Below are 16,032 nucleotides of genomic sequence, written 5' to 3'. Positions count from 1 at the left end.
GGTAGTCTAGAAATGTTTGTTATTGTTTTATTTACATATTCGCAATATTGCATCTTCAACATCAACAAGAGTACCAATTGAACAAAGCACTGATTTAAGATAGAAGAACAAGTGGTGTTTACAAAAAGCAATAGCAGACATTATCCATCTATCAGATAAGAAGAAAGGAGGGAGAAGAGTTTCAAACACTGTTTGAAGTGACATGACCCGGCACAAATAGCCTCAGTGACATTTAAGAGCAAAGTACATCAAGCATCAAGTACACGTACTTCATATCACGAGGGAAAGTGTGACAAGTTCAGCTTGATCTGCCTAAGTAGACTAGCTATTGCCCAGCTTGACACAGATTTTTATTTAATTCTGTGTCCCAGAAGTTAATCCTGGGTATTTTTACACGTATCACCAGGGTATAGATACTTATATATTTGACTTCACATGACTTTCTATTGATAATATCCTAATGAAGTGTCTTAGTACAGCAATTAGAAATGCTTTTACCAGTTTACTCTTTTTGGTTAGTGACTGTTTCCCTGAAAGAACGGAAGGGAATTAATGCCCAGGTAAGAGTAAATGTTTCTGAAATTAATAAGGAAATATACGATCAGAGATTAAAAAAAAAAACTATCTAGAGATGATATTTAAAACTGAGATTATGTAAAAGAAATATAAATAATGTTGAGCAAATACTAAAGACATTTCTGAGAAAGGTAGGGAACGTAGGGAGTTTTCGCACGGTCTGAACCATCAAAAAATACATTATATCTCAGACTACAGGACATCGAGACCAACGCTGTGAGAAGTCAGCAGGAAAACTAAGTGCTAATTGTGTCCAGAGTAAAACCCAAGAGCTGCAGGAGGAGGGATTTGTAAGCCTGCATGTGGATGCGTCTGGGAGGTTTGGGGGAAGAGTGCAGTGGGGACAGTCACTCGCAGGCAAACAGGCAGGCAGGCAGTAACTGCACAAAAGTAACTGTGGGGAAAAGCAGTGTCACCTATAAAAATAATCGGAAAGCAGGATTAAAAGTTCCTTGTGTTGCAAAGGCTTTCATTCATAAGAACCGAACAAAAGGACATTTGCGCAGTAAAAAGCAATCTGTCAAAGCCTGCCCCCTATCTCTCATTCAATAAATGTCCCTTTCCTTAGAAAGGAAATACATGTTTCCAAACAGCATCAGTCTTGGAGAATAAATACATCGCTGGAGATCATTACCTCTTTGCGCTGGAGATCATTACCTCTTTGCTGAACCCTGCTAGTCCCTAATTTAGAAACAGGATTTAAGCATGACAATAACACTTTGGAGAATCAGGCCGCAAGGAACAACAAGCACTGCTGGTTCAATACTCACGGCATAAAATCAGACACCTCTGGATTAATTGTGTTGTATGCCTGCTTTATATTCATTACCATAGAAATTTATCTCAGAAGCCATTCTTCCTGCTTGGAAAATAAATGTTTCTACTTTGCTTCATTGTTTAATAGCTAGAGGAGTCCATTATCTTGGGGAAACATTTTTTCCATTTACACTGACTTTTAAATATTTTATGATGATTTCCCTTTCTAGTTTTCACTATAAATAAAACCAATGCATGACAGATGCAAGATCTTAAGTATTCACCACTGTATAAATGTATATAATTTAGTGTATAAGATTCTCAGCTATTTTCAGTTCAACTTTGCAAAATTGTAGTATATGCTCTACTGCTTCCCTCAGTTATTTTCATTTGTTTTAGACTACCAGTGCTTAATCAGGCTATCGTTCAACCTCTATGTTAGAAGTACTTCATGGTGGACTTCAGGAGGTTCAGCTTTTAAATATTGTTAGCTCCCAGAGCGTTTAAAAAGTTATTTAATTATTACTTCTGTGAGGTTTGCTGCAATGACATTTCAGCATAGTACCTCTGCCAATAACTCCTTGTTTCAGTTAGTTCAGAATCCAATACTATTTTTATCAGTCTGGAAAAGGTGATTCAAGATTTGTTTATGGTCAAGTGCAACACATGCTACAGTTCTGCGCACGCAGCCAAGCCCTCCGGTTATACTACATAAACGGGAGCAGATTCTGTTTTCTGTACTGAACCACTCCAGACTGAGTTATAAGTTATGGGCAGTGTCCTCGTTGCATATGTAACATACAATGTGCATGCCACACAAGTATGCCATACAAGTAAAGGGAGGATCATTGCGATAATCGCAATGTAACTTTATACAAAAAAAAAGATATCCATGCTCATTTTGGTCTGTAAATTCTTCTCATCAGCCACTAACTTCCTATTCCTTTTTTCTTTAGCATCTGAGGTTCCAAAAAAGGTACTGTGTCTGAGACAGGCTACTGAGACTTAAAAAATAAAGTCAAAAAAGTGCTAAATAACTGCCTCTTGATGAATTCTTAAGGGTTGTGTGACAATTCCCCTAAGTTCAGGCTGTCGTTCAGCCAGTCAGAATACCAGTGCAAGTTACAGCATCCCAGATTCTTCTTTTACATTGTTCAAAATTTTCAGTGTTCACAATAGCACATTCACAAATATGATCTGGGGTGGCTTTTTTTTTTTTTTTTTTGAGTCTCAAGTTGAAAACCCTTTGAAGAGACATGCTTCTCACATTCTGAAATGAAAAAAAAAAAAGTAGGCCTCTTTTATATGTTATAAAGTGGCTACCAAAGCCAAAAAATAATATTGACCTTATCCATAAAGTCTCTCCGTTCTTCTTTCTGGTTCAAAATCATGAGGATACAGATTGATGTTGAGCAAAAAGCTTCAGGAACTCCTCCAACTTTTTTGAAACAGTTAAATTTCTCATACGCAGCATATGCAAGACATCAATTCTCAAAAGTCAGGATATGCAAAAAGTAAGTTATTAGAATGTATTAACTGTACTCACCATCACCATTTGTGCAACACAGGCCAGCATCACAGCATTAATACTTTTCTCCAAAAATAGAAAAATACAGGTCTTTAGAACACATTCTTTTACCAAATTATCTCCCTCGAGTCTTGTAAGCTGCAGAAATTCGCTCTGTTTCCAAGGAGCCGTTACAAAAGAGGTGAGAGTTAAGGCTGGCATCAGAGCTGGGCAAACACACTTTTGTGTAAACTAAATGAACTCTGGGGAGATTGGAACTAGGGAACGTAGGGTAACTTCAGCTAATAATTTCAGCCAGAAACTGGGAATGGGGAGAATAAAAAGGTTACAATATTTTAGTTCCACATTTTCATTTCTAATGAAATTGTTAATTTTGAAAAGGCTGAATATTTTGTTACATATTTTACACAAAAAAATGTGACACTATCCTTTTAAGCACCAGTTTTAGTTATTGATTTTTCAATAAGTTAATCAAAAAGACCTAGCCCAAAATCTTGAAAAAATATTTCAGATAAAAAAAAATTTTGGAAAGCTCCAAAATGGGTTTCCTGAAAGCATGGGAATATATAGATTTTTCCTGGTCTTTTGGCTTCACCTCTGAACAAAAAAGATGACTTTTTTGTGATGATAACTGAGGCAAGGAGCCTGTAATCTGCTGAACTGTAGCTTGTGTTACAACGGGTTTTATTTTTAAAACATTTTCTGAAACATGCTTTATATTTATATTCATTTGACCTAAATTTTACCTAAGTCCCTGGGCCTATTGTTTCCTGTTGGCCAACTCTAGGCCTTCAGAGAGGCCTATCTTGTTAGTAGAGAATGTTAGTGCACAAAAACTTAACTGGAGGTTAAGCTGTCCGCAGGTAGTCCTAAATTTCTTACACCGACCTTTCAAAAAAACATACAATATTAAATACAATATTTGACAGGCTTTTATTTCTTGGCTATTCTTTTGTTTCTTTTATGCCTTCACTGAATGACTAGAAATATTTACAGAATATTTTCTGAGATCATCTCTTAAATGGGGCATCTGTACATCATGAGCACACTTATTTCATAAGTCATAGTGAGAGGCATGACAATGATGTTATTACAAAGAGGAATAGAAAAGATCCAAAAATAAATTCAGCAAAGTATACAGAATGTTTGTTTTTTGCAGGCTTGGACAGACAAATAACTCTATTTATAATATTACAACTTAATTCTCTGTCTATCACCAAGTGACAGCTTGCTTTATGACCTACCATATTTGCTTGCAAGACAGAGCAAATAGCAAATGGAAGCCTCTGTGTGCCAGTTGCACCACTTCTCTTCCATATCAGGAGATGACTTGATTGTGTTACCATGGGCCACCACGACTCCAGTTTTGGTTGCTGTAGTTTTTCTAACTTATATCAAAAGTTCACACTATACAATGAACAAGTTGTATTTTGCCCAGGCAGAGAAAAGCAAGTGGTTTCTGTGTCATTTTGGAAAGATTTGGAAAAAGAGATTGTTTTCACTGTTGAGTTACAGAATCACAGAATCACAGAACGGTTGAGGTTGGAAGGGACCTCTGGAGATCATCTAGTCCAACCTCCCTGTTCAAGCAGGGTCACCTAGAGCATATTGCCCAGGCCTATCACATCCAGGCGGCTTTTGAATAGCTCCAGCGAAGGAGACTCCACCACCTCTCTGGGCAACCTGTTCCAATGCTCTGTCACCCTCACAGTGAAGAAGTTTTTTCTCAGGTTCAGATGGAACTTCCTGTGGTTCAGTTTCTGCCCATTGCCTCTTGTCCTGTCGCTGGGCACCACGGAGAAGAGGCTGGCCTCATCCTCTTGACGCTCCCCCTTCAGATACTTGTACACATTGATGAGATCCCCTCTCAGTCTTCTCTTCTCCAGGCTGAACAGGCCCAGCTGTCACAGCCTTTCTTCACATGAGAGATGCTCCAGTCCCCTGATCATCTTTGTAGCCCTCCGCTGGACTCTCTCCAGTAGCGCCATGTCTCTCTTGCACTGGGGAGCCCAGAACTGGACACAGCACTCCAGGTGAGGCCTCCCCAGGGCTGAGGAGAGGGGCAGGATCACCTCCCTCCACCTGCTGGCAACACTCCGCCTAATGCACCCCAGGAGACCATTGGCCTTCTTGGCCACAAGGGCACACTGCTGGCTCATGCTTAACAATGTAGTTTCTACACTGGAAATATTTCCTCGCTATACTTCAGAGTGAGGTAGTATAATTTGCCCTACCTTTGAAATTTTAGTAGAGGAAATATCCTCAAAATGGTGTCATTTCCTTTAAAATATTCATTTCAGAGTATATCTTTTGGTTTTATTTATGAAAATGAATATGACTGTAGTCTATCACTTTAGATATCCTGATCAATATATTCCTTAACATTCCCTTCATCCCATACACAGTAATCAAACATACAAAAACCAACCCATACTTCATTCTTGACTTTGATCCCTCTTTCATATCTTGAAAAGCAAAGGAGAAAATATGTTTTTCAGTGTGTCCTGAAGGCCAAAACAGTCCAGGACTAAGGCTGTCATCTCTATACAAACGAAAGTAACACACAACATGGAAATAAAATAAAGGAATACTTGTAGAAATTCCTGATTTGAGGATCAAATCAGGAAGCTCATCAAGCTAAGAAATATGCAATATGTAGAGGAGGAGATATTACAACACTACTTACTTGCATTATTTATGTGCACTCTATTGCTGTTTGTCGTTTGTTTAGCCTTAGCTTAACGCAAAAAAAATACTTTTCAGATAACGTCCATACAAGTAAAATCCCTTTGACTCATACCTTTTGCTTGATTAAAAGTAAAGCAATAAGTCTTTATCCTCTTAACCTGAACTGATTCGTGTGTCCTAAATACCTGCAGTCCCCTTTGAGACAAACAGTGATATCATAAACAGAAAAAAGTATCTATTGATGTTAAAAAGAACGCAAGCTAGAATATTGGATTTGTCACGTTGGAACTTAGCCCCAGTATATTTCATCTGTTCTCTCACAGGCGCCTCACCAAGATGTCACAGAAAAGGCAACATCATCACTCTCAGTCCCTACAAAAATTCTCCAAAATGTATCTGACTGAGGTTTATATTATGGAATGCTTGGGATGGAGACACGTGAATGGCTCCAGCCCCAAGCACACAAGGCAGGTTGAAGAATAAGAATCTCATCAGCATGTTCTCCTCCCTATTCCTGTTGACTCGCTTTGTAAAATTTCACAGTTGGAAGCTGCTTAGGATTTACAGAAAATGTGTAAACAGAATATGGTATCCGTATCAATTCTCTTGATGCTTTTCAAAAGGGTAGCAGCTAAAAAAAAAAAAAAAGGCTAAAAAAAAGCTAAGGCTTTACCCAGCACTGGAGATGGCCTTCAGCTTTTGCAAACCCTACTGTAGAGTGCCTACGTTATATAAGAGTCCTCAAAGAGCGTTTCCTCTTCTTTCATCCTCTGATTGCTAGCTGATATCCACTGCGGTTTAGCTTCTGGGAATCCCATCTATAAAAATGCAATGACTACACCACTAGTTTTAACTTCTTATTTTTCTATCTACATAATGCAGCTGACAAACTTCTGTGCTTTATGAAAACACAAATATATAATGCAAAGCATGTGCGTTTATGTTTATTTTCTTTGACTACATTTCAGTATAAATTTAGGATCTAAACACTCACTTTGAATCCAGACAGATGCATGCATTTACAATATATAATGCATAATTTTAATTTTTAGTATCACAAAAATTCTTTTCCTACTCTTTGATTCACTTAGTAATCTTACAAAGGCTTTCTATGTATATTTATTTGCAAGATCAATTGTATCTATTTCACATTTAATGACTTATCATAAGCATTTATGATAAAACTTACATATCAAGATAAATGCCAAACAAAAACATGTTAGCCCCCTGCAAGAAAAATGACAATAAATCAACAGTATATGTTGGCCTTCCTTACTATAGGAGCTATCATTCTCCTACAGCTACTATCATTCCTTATTGCCCAAGCTCTACTGCTAGACAGGATCTTTTCCCTCTCTCTGCTGCTTTCCAGAGGTTCTGTTGCCTTTCAGCTACAGACTACTCTCATCACGATTAGCTCTTTCTTTTAGCTGTACCTCCCTCTCTTCTCCTTGACCTTTTGTATCCCTTTATCTTTATCCATTACTCTTCCCTTCACCCCATTTGCCTAATTTACTTTGTCCTGAATATTAAGAGTGAAAATGGAGGTTAAACAAGCTTTTCCCAGCTTCCACTTTCATTTCTTAATTTGAGGTGCTTCTTTAAAGAGGAAATTGAATCTGCAAAGAGCTAGGAATATAGTTTTTAGGAATCTGTTGAGATGGTCAAACATCCCAGATTTCCAGAAATCTCAAATTCTTGATCTGTCTGGCAGTATTCACTGTTATTTCTTTGCCGTTCTTCTCTACAAAACAGAATTATTCCATTTCTTGCTACAAAAAGCCTTCTCTTACTTGAAGATCTTTCCAAACATGGCATCATTATTCCTCATCTGATCCAACAGAAACATTGCACTGTCAAACGCACTATCAAATGCATTATCAAAATGTGCAGCACAGCTGGGAGCACTTTTCAATACAACCAGAGATCCTTTTACCTTGAGAGTCACACCTCATGACTTTGTTCCACACTTCTATTTTCGGCATCCATTCTCTGACAACCACCTTAACAAGGAATCCCAGCTCTATGGGCTTGTCACTTCCTGATACTTGTGTGATTGGCTCTTTTCTTTCAGGCTGCAGATAAGAAACTTCTCAGAGGACAAATCGGAAATTTTATACAAATAAAAGCATGTACACAGTGCGACTCTCCTGATGAAGCTCAAAAGGGTTCATTACGCAGACAACATAAACTACTAAAGTAGAAAAACAAAATTAGCTCTCACATCATTTGACTGTGCCCATGCCAAAACAAGAAATAAATCACTGAAGCTGTGTATTATGCATGGGGTATACAACACTGTTCAAATTTTATTTTATTTTATTTTTTTTAATGACAAAGGGGAATTTGCAGGAGTGAGATGTGATTTAAACATCTTAGCCTAACATCATTGCTAATTGTAATTGCTATTAGAAGAACCTTGTTTTCCTCTAGGGCTTTACGTAAAGACTCGTTCTACCCCAAGTATGCATGGGAAATGTTTACGGGCCATTACAGAACAAACACTGAACATGAAAGCCACAGCAGCAAACCAGCAAATATCCCTAGCTGTGATGCCAGAACTTGGCTGTTTAGCTATCAAGCGGACATTAACAGAAGACAGATAAGTAATTATTCAATGAAGTTGGATGAAATATGTTTAAATGTGTCCAAACTATAATGCCAAATAGAATCTAAAATTTGATGAATGGGAAAAATTACACATAGCAGAACAACATAATTTCCATGTAACATTCTTAATTATGAAATATTAACATTTCAGCATGCAAGGTTTTAGCAGCAGTTTGGAAACTCACATATGAAATTGAGTACCACATATTTACGTATAATTGAATCTGTACAAAAGATCCCAATCTGTGTGCAGAATAGGCTTTGGTGCACAGTACCTTGGGGCCAGGTGGGGGGAACAGCTCAAAGGCCATCGCATCTTGCCTAGACTTTCCTGCTCGGAGTCAAAGCTGCCCTGTACAGCCATGGCAACAGCCAGAAGCTCTTATCACTGCACAGGAGATGACCTGCACAGGAAGGCAGAAAGGGTCTTTAATGGCACACCCTTTTCCTCTCCTGGCCTCAGGAAAGCCTTGCTCATTCCTGACAGGAGAGCAATGACATTGGTAGAGAACAGATAGCACATGGGATCCTGAAAGTAGCAGCTGCAACAGCTGCTGGCAGATAGATAAAAAGGAGTGTTTTGCAGTGGATGGGACTTTAACATGCCTAAATAAAATACCTGAAATTATAGAGAAAAGGGAAATGTTATATTTTGTTTGAGTAGCATGAGAGTAAGTGTGACTTAACGATGAAAGAAGCGTTCCACAACAAAACTAGAGCTGGCTGAACAGTCAACTAAAAACCTTGGAGGAATGAATCCAAAAAGGTATTTATGAACCTTGTCAAAGATTTAAGCTGATTCTGCAAATGAAAAAAGCAAATAGCAAACAGCAAAAATATTTTTATCAAATTTTCTAAGCATGTACAGCTTTTTCATGCAAAAGGAACTGCAATAAGCCAGTGCCAGTATACAAATTTTGATTCTGAGCGTGAGGGCACAGATTTAAATGCCTTCTTCAAAAAATATCTATTGTAAAACATACGATTAAATGAGGGAATAGGGAGGGAGCAGGCAAAAAAAACGTATTAAAAGGACACAACACAGTGTACAACGCAACAGCCACCATGTTCTCTAATGAAGGACTACATTTGTGCTATTCTGTAATATAAACCCATAGAGAAATATCCAAAGTACATAGATACATTTTCAGGAGAGTTTTTGAATCAAGTGCTTAGTAGTTAAGGCCATTGTAAAGAATACTTCGGACACTACACAAACACCTGCCCCAAACAACAACCAATTTTATTTTATCAATAAAGAGGTTTCTGTAGCCAAACAAACATGCAGGTCCCATGTAGAACAATTTCACAAAACTGGTAACTACACTGAGTCAATTTATAATCAGTTAATTTGAAGTAAAACCATAGTTTAAAATATCCCAGGAAACATGTACACGCTATAAATATAAGTTACAGAATGTGTAGTCTGTGTTCTAACTGGCCAGAACAATCCGGTCATAACGATTTCATTTTAATAAGTAATAAAACAAGAAGAAGATATAAAAGACACAATGACAAATATGAATGATAAATCCTGGCACAATGATTTGAAAAAGGACAAGCAGAAAACAAAACATATTAGCCATAGCTATCACAACATTTAATTTTGAAATATTTGAAGGACGGAGAACAAAACTGAGTATTAGCATAAATATTTTGTTCTGATCCTCCAATCCAAATAATTTTGGGGATAAAAGGATGAAAAATGTTTAGACTGAGTTTGTTCACACCCTGTTTTCTTAGCCTGCAAAAAAGACTGATTTAAGCTTTTTTCCATACAATGTTATCTGTATATAAATACAGACTGTGATTGGCAGTGGCTGGAAGTCTGTACGTTAACTCATAAATTGCATATCTAGTGTTAACTTGGAACATATCTTGTATGAACTTGGAAATGTAGTTGACTATTTGGAATGATTTTAATTAAAAGCTACTTATACTATCTGACATGGACATGCATATTTTCTGTCACCTTTTGTTGCTCAGTGCTTTGCGTATTTCAGAGGTATAGAAGATTGGAAGGCCTCTCTTTAGTCCCTGCATACATTCTCTGCTGATAAAGACAACTGTGTGAATAGTTTGCTATCATTCAGCTATTATTAGACACATTAGACAGCTTCCTTTTTCTTTTTTTAATAATATTGTCCAGGGAACCTCTGTAAGTCTCATTATGCTAGGTTAACTGCCACTGCTCATGAACAAAGGGGAAAGACGTACAATAAAAACAAAACTAGTTATCTTTTAACCACATGTGAATTCCTGGCGCAGCTGAAGTCAGTGGGTGTCTTGCCATTTGTTCAGAATTTCACCGCACACTTAAAGAAACCTCAAAGGAGGTGTTCTCACTCCTTAAGGCTTCTCTCACAGAGCAATCATAAACATAGAGCAAGGAGGAGAAGATTAAGCTAGATGCATAAATAGATTAGGGTACAAGATCTAAATATTGAATCGAAAAGTTACCTACCCGAAGCCCTCACTCGGCAGCTCCTTGCTCTGGAAAGGCCTAACATTCCCGGTACCTCAATTTTGCTTATAAAATACCTGAGGCACACCCAGAACTGCTTAATGTCCTTAAAAGGAATTCCCAAATTATGGAAGTACCATCGTCTTTCTCCCCTGTGAGGCCATATGCAACTGGTGTTCTTAGACAAAGAGGTTGTTTCTTGTACAAGATTAAGAAAAAAGTACTGTATCTTTTGTCCTTATCTTTTAATGTCCTCATCTTTCAGAGAACCCAGAGGTTAAATCACTCATCCAGGATAATTTAAGGCTAAATTTCAGCATAATTTGAACCACATCAGCCATTTCCCAAGGGAATGTATTATCACCATGTCTCAAATACGTTAGAGTGAAATTTTCTCAATCAGTCCTCTTAAATGTCTCCATTTTACATACAGTAACTTGGCAGGAATTCAAAGACTGGAGAGATCTGATCAGCTCTAAGTCCATTCAACTACTTTATACAGTATGCAACAATTTCTTCTAAAGAAACTATAAAAAGCACTCTCAGTACTCCCTTCCCCCACTGCCACCTTCAAAGATGGAAGAACAAGTTTAAAACGACAGTGAATATTTCACAGTAAGGAATAAGTTATATTGGATCTGCCTCTCCCCTGCTTTGGGGATTTCTTAGAAAGGGCATCTAATTTCAGGAAAGAGTTACTGGCTGTGAAGATGCAGACCCTTCGCTTTTTTAAGGAGTAAGACTTATGCTTACTTAGGACTTCTCATTATCATCACTTGTTGACTATCTCTAATGTTTTCTGCAGACTCCATTCTTGGGCATCTAACCCCACATGCATACTACGATTGCTTAACTGTTGATTTGTCCAGCACTGAAAAGTTGATCCCTGCAAATTCCTTAGGCTGATGGAGAATATAGGCACATAAAATAAGGGAAAACAGAGTTTCTTCCTGGCACTCTTTAGCTCTAAATTACTAGTCTTATTGATCAAATGGTGTATAATAACGCCAGTGTCAAATTGAACTGTTAAAATATTTTCCTGGGGAAGTCATACTTCTGAGACTTGCACAAATGTTCTTGTATTCATGAAAACACGAAGATGACAAAGCACTTTTGGACTGAAAATCACTATTTCCCCTGCAATGAATAAGTCATGCAGACTTTCTTAACCAGTTGCAAAATAAATAAGGAGTACAAGCTTAAAACATAGTTGAACCAACAGGCTGAAGTGACAGATGCTTGCCTTTATCGTTTTTTGAACACTACATAAGGCTTTCACTTTCATCTCCAGCAGATACTGATTTTTCTTATACATTTCATAGCCTTTTGCATTAATATTGCTGAGCTCACTTACACACACCTGCTTCACGATCACCCTCCTGAGTTTTCACTTGTTCTAGAGACGTAACACTTTAAAACAAAAATCTTCTTCATTATATCTAAATTTTGTGTCCCACGATTTTATCTCTGACTCAGGACATCTTGGCTCTTAATCTTTTGTTACTATCTTAATTAAATGGAAAACAATTACTCAGAGTAGCCAGTTCCCTGGAACATTTCCATAAAGAGATCTGAAAAGAGGAGTTTGTTTCTCAACCTGGCTCTCACTTCTGTTGCTTTGAAGAGCAACCGAGATAAATTATTTTCTGTTCTCTGTCCATCACATAATATTTGAGAACACGTCAGCCTATTGTAGGGTTACGGTACTGGCTCACACATACACTGCTTCAAAGATGGTTACTGGTAGAGCAAAACTTACAGTGAAGAATTATCAAGAATACTCTATTATACATAGAATATGGTGCTAGAACATGGACCAAACAATTCTCAATACAGCAAAGAAGTTAATAGACCCTCCCTACTGAAATACCCATGGGTATGTTGAATTTAGAGGCTCTTTTGCTCTCCTGACCCATTCATCCTTTTCTAGATTGTACCAAAGAAAGCAACTGCTGCAATTACTGTTTTATTAAATGATAAGTCTTGATAGGCTTTTTCCTTCAAAAAAAGGAGATATCAAGGTGGAGGTAATATGTAAGACATAAATATGATAACACTCATTATGCCTACCATGTTAATTTGGTACACTGCCATGTGCCACTTTTAAACACTTCTGAACACTTTTAAAAGCTTACGAAAACAAGCAGGATATGTTTTCTCAAAAAGCAAAACAAGAAAAGCTGAAAGCCTGTATTTCATTATCCCTGAGCCAGAAGGTGCAAAACTCGTATGCAGAATTCAGAAGAGTTACTGTGAGCTAGATTTCTGGGAAGAAGCCAGTGTGCACTGGATCTTGAGATGGGTCGACATACACTTTTTTCCTGTAGTGGAGATGACCCTAAAAAGATCAAAGAGACTTTTAAATTCGAAGTCAAGGTGTCTTAGAAAACTGAATTCTTTAAATTTTACACCCAGGAAACTCAAACTGATTCAGTCATGCAGAAGAGAAATTTTAAAAAGTTTATAAACAACTCTCCATTTGCCTTCTGTATCTTCCAGAGGGGGCTTCTTGTCTCCAGGCTTAGTGACAGCCAAATCCATGGCCTCCTGGACTGAAGTGAACTGCACAGTCTCCTCTGAGTCCTAGAAAATTTTTATTTTCTTACCTATGGATGTTTCCTGCTCCTCTTAGGAATCTCTCTGCTTTACCAGCAGGCTCCCAGCTCCTGTTTCCATTCTTCTTCTACACACGTCAATCTCCGGAACTTTCCCTCTCCAGCTGTGCCCAGATGTTTCTAAGGAAAGAGGTCATCTTCCTTCTCCTTCAGGAAGTCTCACTGACTCAGTTACCCTTTTAAACTATCCCAGTGTACAAACTGAGAACAAACAAACCAGATACATACTGTCCATAATGGTCCATTGCTCTCTGTCAGTATTTTTGTACTGGAAAAAGAGAGAAAAGCATTACCAGAAATAAAACAAACCACTGAAGGTTGTTACAAGCTATAAATGAAGCTGAGTATTAAATGTCCTCAGACATGTATTAATTTACCTGGCAAAGGACAGAGATGTCAGTGCTCCCCAACTTTTCCAGTACCTTGTACGCCGTGAGCATTTCAGGTTAAACGAAAAAAGGCTGTCATATCATTGTACAGCATACACATAAATGTCTACGCCTGCACCAGCCCTATTGATCTACCCGATTTTGATAGGTTTTTGAAACAACAGTGACTCCCTTAGCCAGCAGCCTACACTGTGTCTGCACCACTTTTGTGGACCCACCAGCAGAACTTTGACCATCAGCAAAGTCAGATCAGACTGGTTTTTTGTCCACATTCCTTGGGTTTATCGACCTTTAGCACTGTTTGCACAAATCCTCGCTGCCTAGCACTTGGCCTGCATCTCCTTTGGATCAGATGTGCTGTCATTCTACCCATAAACATAATTCCTGTCCTCATTTTTTTCAGTTCAAAGCATTCAAAATAATAAGATGGCTTTCTCACTGACCACTAGAATAACACCAGTGTTACGCACAGTGCGTCCTAGGGCATGATATGAACGAATTTCGGGACATGAGATTTGGCAAGAGGGTCCTGGATACATGCCCTGGCAGACAAAGTCACATTAAGTGCAATCCTTTGCCAAACTGTCTGGAAGTTACCCTGAAGCAAATTATCAGCTGTGTCTGGGTTTATATTTGGATAAAATAATTGCCAGCTTCAGAAGGGAGGCAAGGCAAGATGGCTAATCAAGGAAAGTGAGGCCCAAAAATGAAACAGAGACAGAGCAAAACAGACACTGCAAGGACACAAGTCCATGCAGTGAAAGCAAACGTAAGTCTCGACCATTGCTGGCACGTCTTCTTCCTCGCATCTCTTCTTACCCAACTCTTCCAGAGCGATGACCTGTCCGGGTGCAGCGTGGCCAGGGGATCCTGGTGCTGGCGTCGGGGGGCAGCTGGTGGGGCAGGGCCAGGCCTCGCCGCCATGGCCCGTCCCCCCGCCCCACGGGAGCAGGGCCCTGGGGGCATCTGGGGCAGCCCCAACCTTGGCACTGGGCAGCTGGTAGTGCCCTCTGAGCCCTGATGTAAACTAGGCTCCAAAATCACGGCTTTAGCTTCCCATACCCATTACTCCAGCCCTGCCTTCAGGTACGGCCAGGAAATAAATTCATGCTGCAAAACTGAATATAAACCACTAAGAACAAAAATAAAGTTCAATTCATCAACACCTATTTCATAGCACCGCCTCCCCCCAGAATCTGCAATAATCAGAGATTTGGAAGCTTTGGATTCCCATCCTAACCGAAAACCGAATCCTAACTTTTATTTTCTATCGTCAGAATTTGTCAACTGCCCAATATTAAATTAGTCATTAGCCAATGCTGATACTAATACCCTTCCTGATCCTGAAACATTACAGAAATCAGCAGCAAATTGAATTCTTAGGGTTTTCCAGATTCTATCTCCCAGACCCTAATCCCAACCCTATGCCTATCCTGCATCATAATTATAGCTGTGGGACTACCACTCACAATAACAGAAGAAATTGGCTCTTATCAGCTCCAGTGTTTCTTCTAACGCTCTAGGAAATATAAAGACTAGCAATAAACTAGGCTTCTAATTCTATCAAACCCTAACCCTGACTCTGAATTTAATTACTGGCAGGAGCTCCCTTTCAGCAGTAGAAAGAAGATAATGTATTGCCCCCTAATGATAAATTCCTTTTTTGTACCTTACAGGGCCCTACCAAAACGCAGCAACACAGTAGGCTTTTAAAATACTGGGTTCCCAAACCATAACCCCAACCCTAAATTCAATCTTAATTATGTTTAATTAGATACGGTGTCTAATTCCAGTAACACCTTAAAAAATTGCCCTTTCCACAGCTTACATAAGAGGACAATATACCATGTTTTTGAAGCTTTTCATTTCTAAGCTCTAAGCTTACTTCCAACCCTTAATCCAAACTTAATTATCAGCAGGAGCTCTTTCTAGTAGTAAAAGAGAACATGAGGAATTCTCTACTGTATTAATATATTAATGAAAGCTATTTCTATTGTAATTATTAATATAAACAAATATTAATCAATATTAATTCTTGTTGTCTTTGTAAGCCATGCAAAGTGCAAATCCCAATGCTAAATTTACTTATATAAATGAGGCCCAGAATTAACTGAGATCATAACGCATTGGCCCATCCAATTGCCTTCCCTATTCATAATGATCTAGACCCTCTAGACTGCAAAAAAAAAAAGAGGTTACTTTAAACAATAAATCCAAAACTTTAACACTAACCCCAAACCTAATATTAGCATTAATCACCTACAGTGAGTACAGCAATAAAGCTAAAGTAGAGGATATTCCCATTAAGAAACATGTCACCTTTGCATTTTCCTAGTCCTTGGAGAACCCACCAACAAACTGGGAGTAGGAAACTTTAGATTTCCCCTTCCTATCACTAACCCTTAC

The 16,032-nt window shown here is 38.4% G+C and overlaps 1 long non-coding RNA gene across 1 annotated transcript; it reads right to left on the bottom strand.

Annotated features, from left to right (window-relative positions):
* Window positions 1-3,781: 3,781 nt before the first annotated feature.
* On the bottom strand, window positions 3,782-13,848 carry LOC104143173 (uncharacterized). The gene is made up of 3 exons (XR_011139211.1): window positions 13,615-13,848; window positions 13,229-13,505; window positions 3,782-12,960 (listed from the first exon to the last, which is right to left on the bottom strand). It is a non-coding gene; the product is annotated as an uncharacterized lncRNA (long non-coding RNA).
* Between the last annotated feature and the right edge of the window lie 2,184 nt (window positions 13,849-16,032).

This window comes from Struthio camelus, chromosome 2, assembly GCF_040807025.1.
Source record: "Struthio camelus isolate bStrCam1 chromosome 2, bStrCam1.hap1, whole genome shotgun sequence".
In the NCBI taxonomy this organism is placed as follows: Eukaryota; Metazoa; Chordata; class Aves; order Struthioniformes; family Struthionidae; genus Struthio; species Struthio camelus.
The sequence above is the reverse complement of the archived record's forward strand: the minus strand, read 5'-3'. Positions and strand labels throughout refer to the sequence as shown.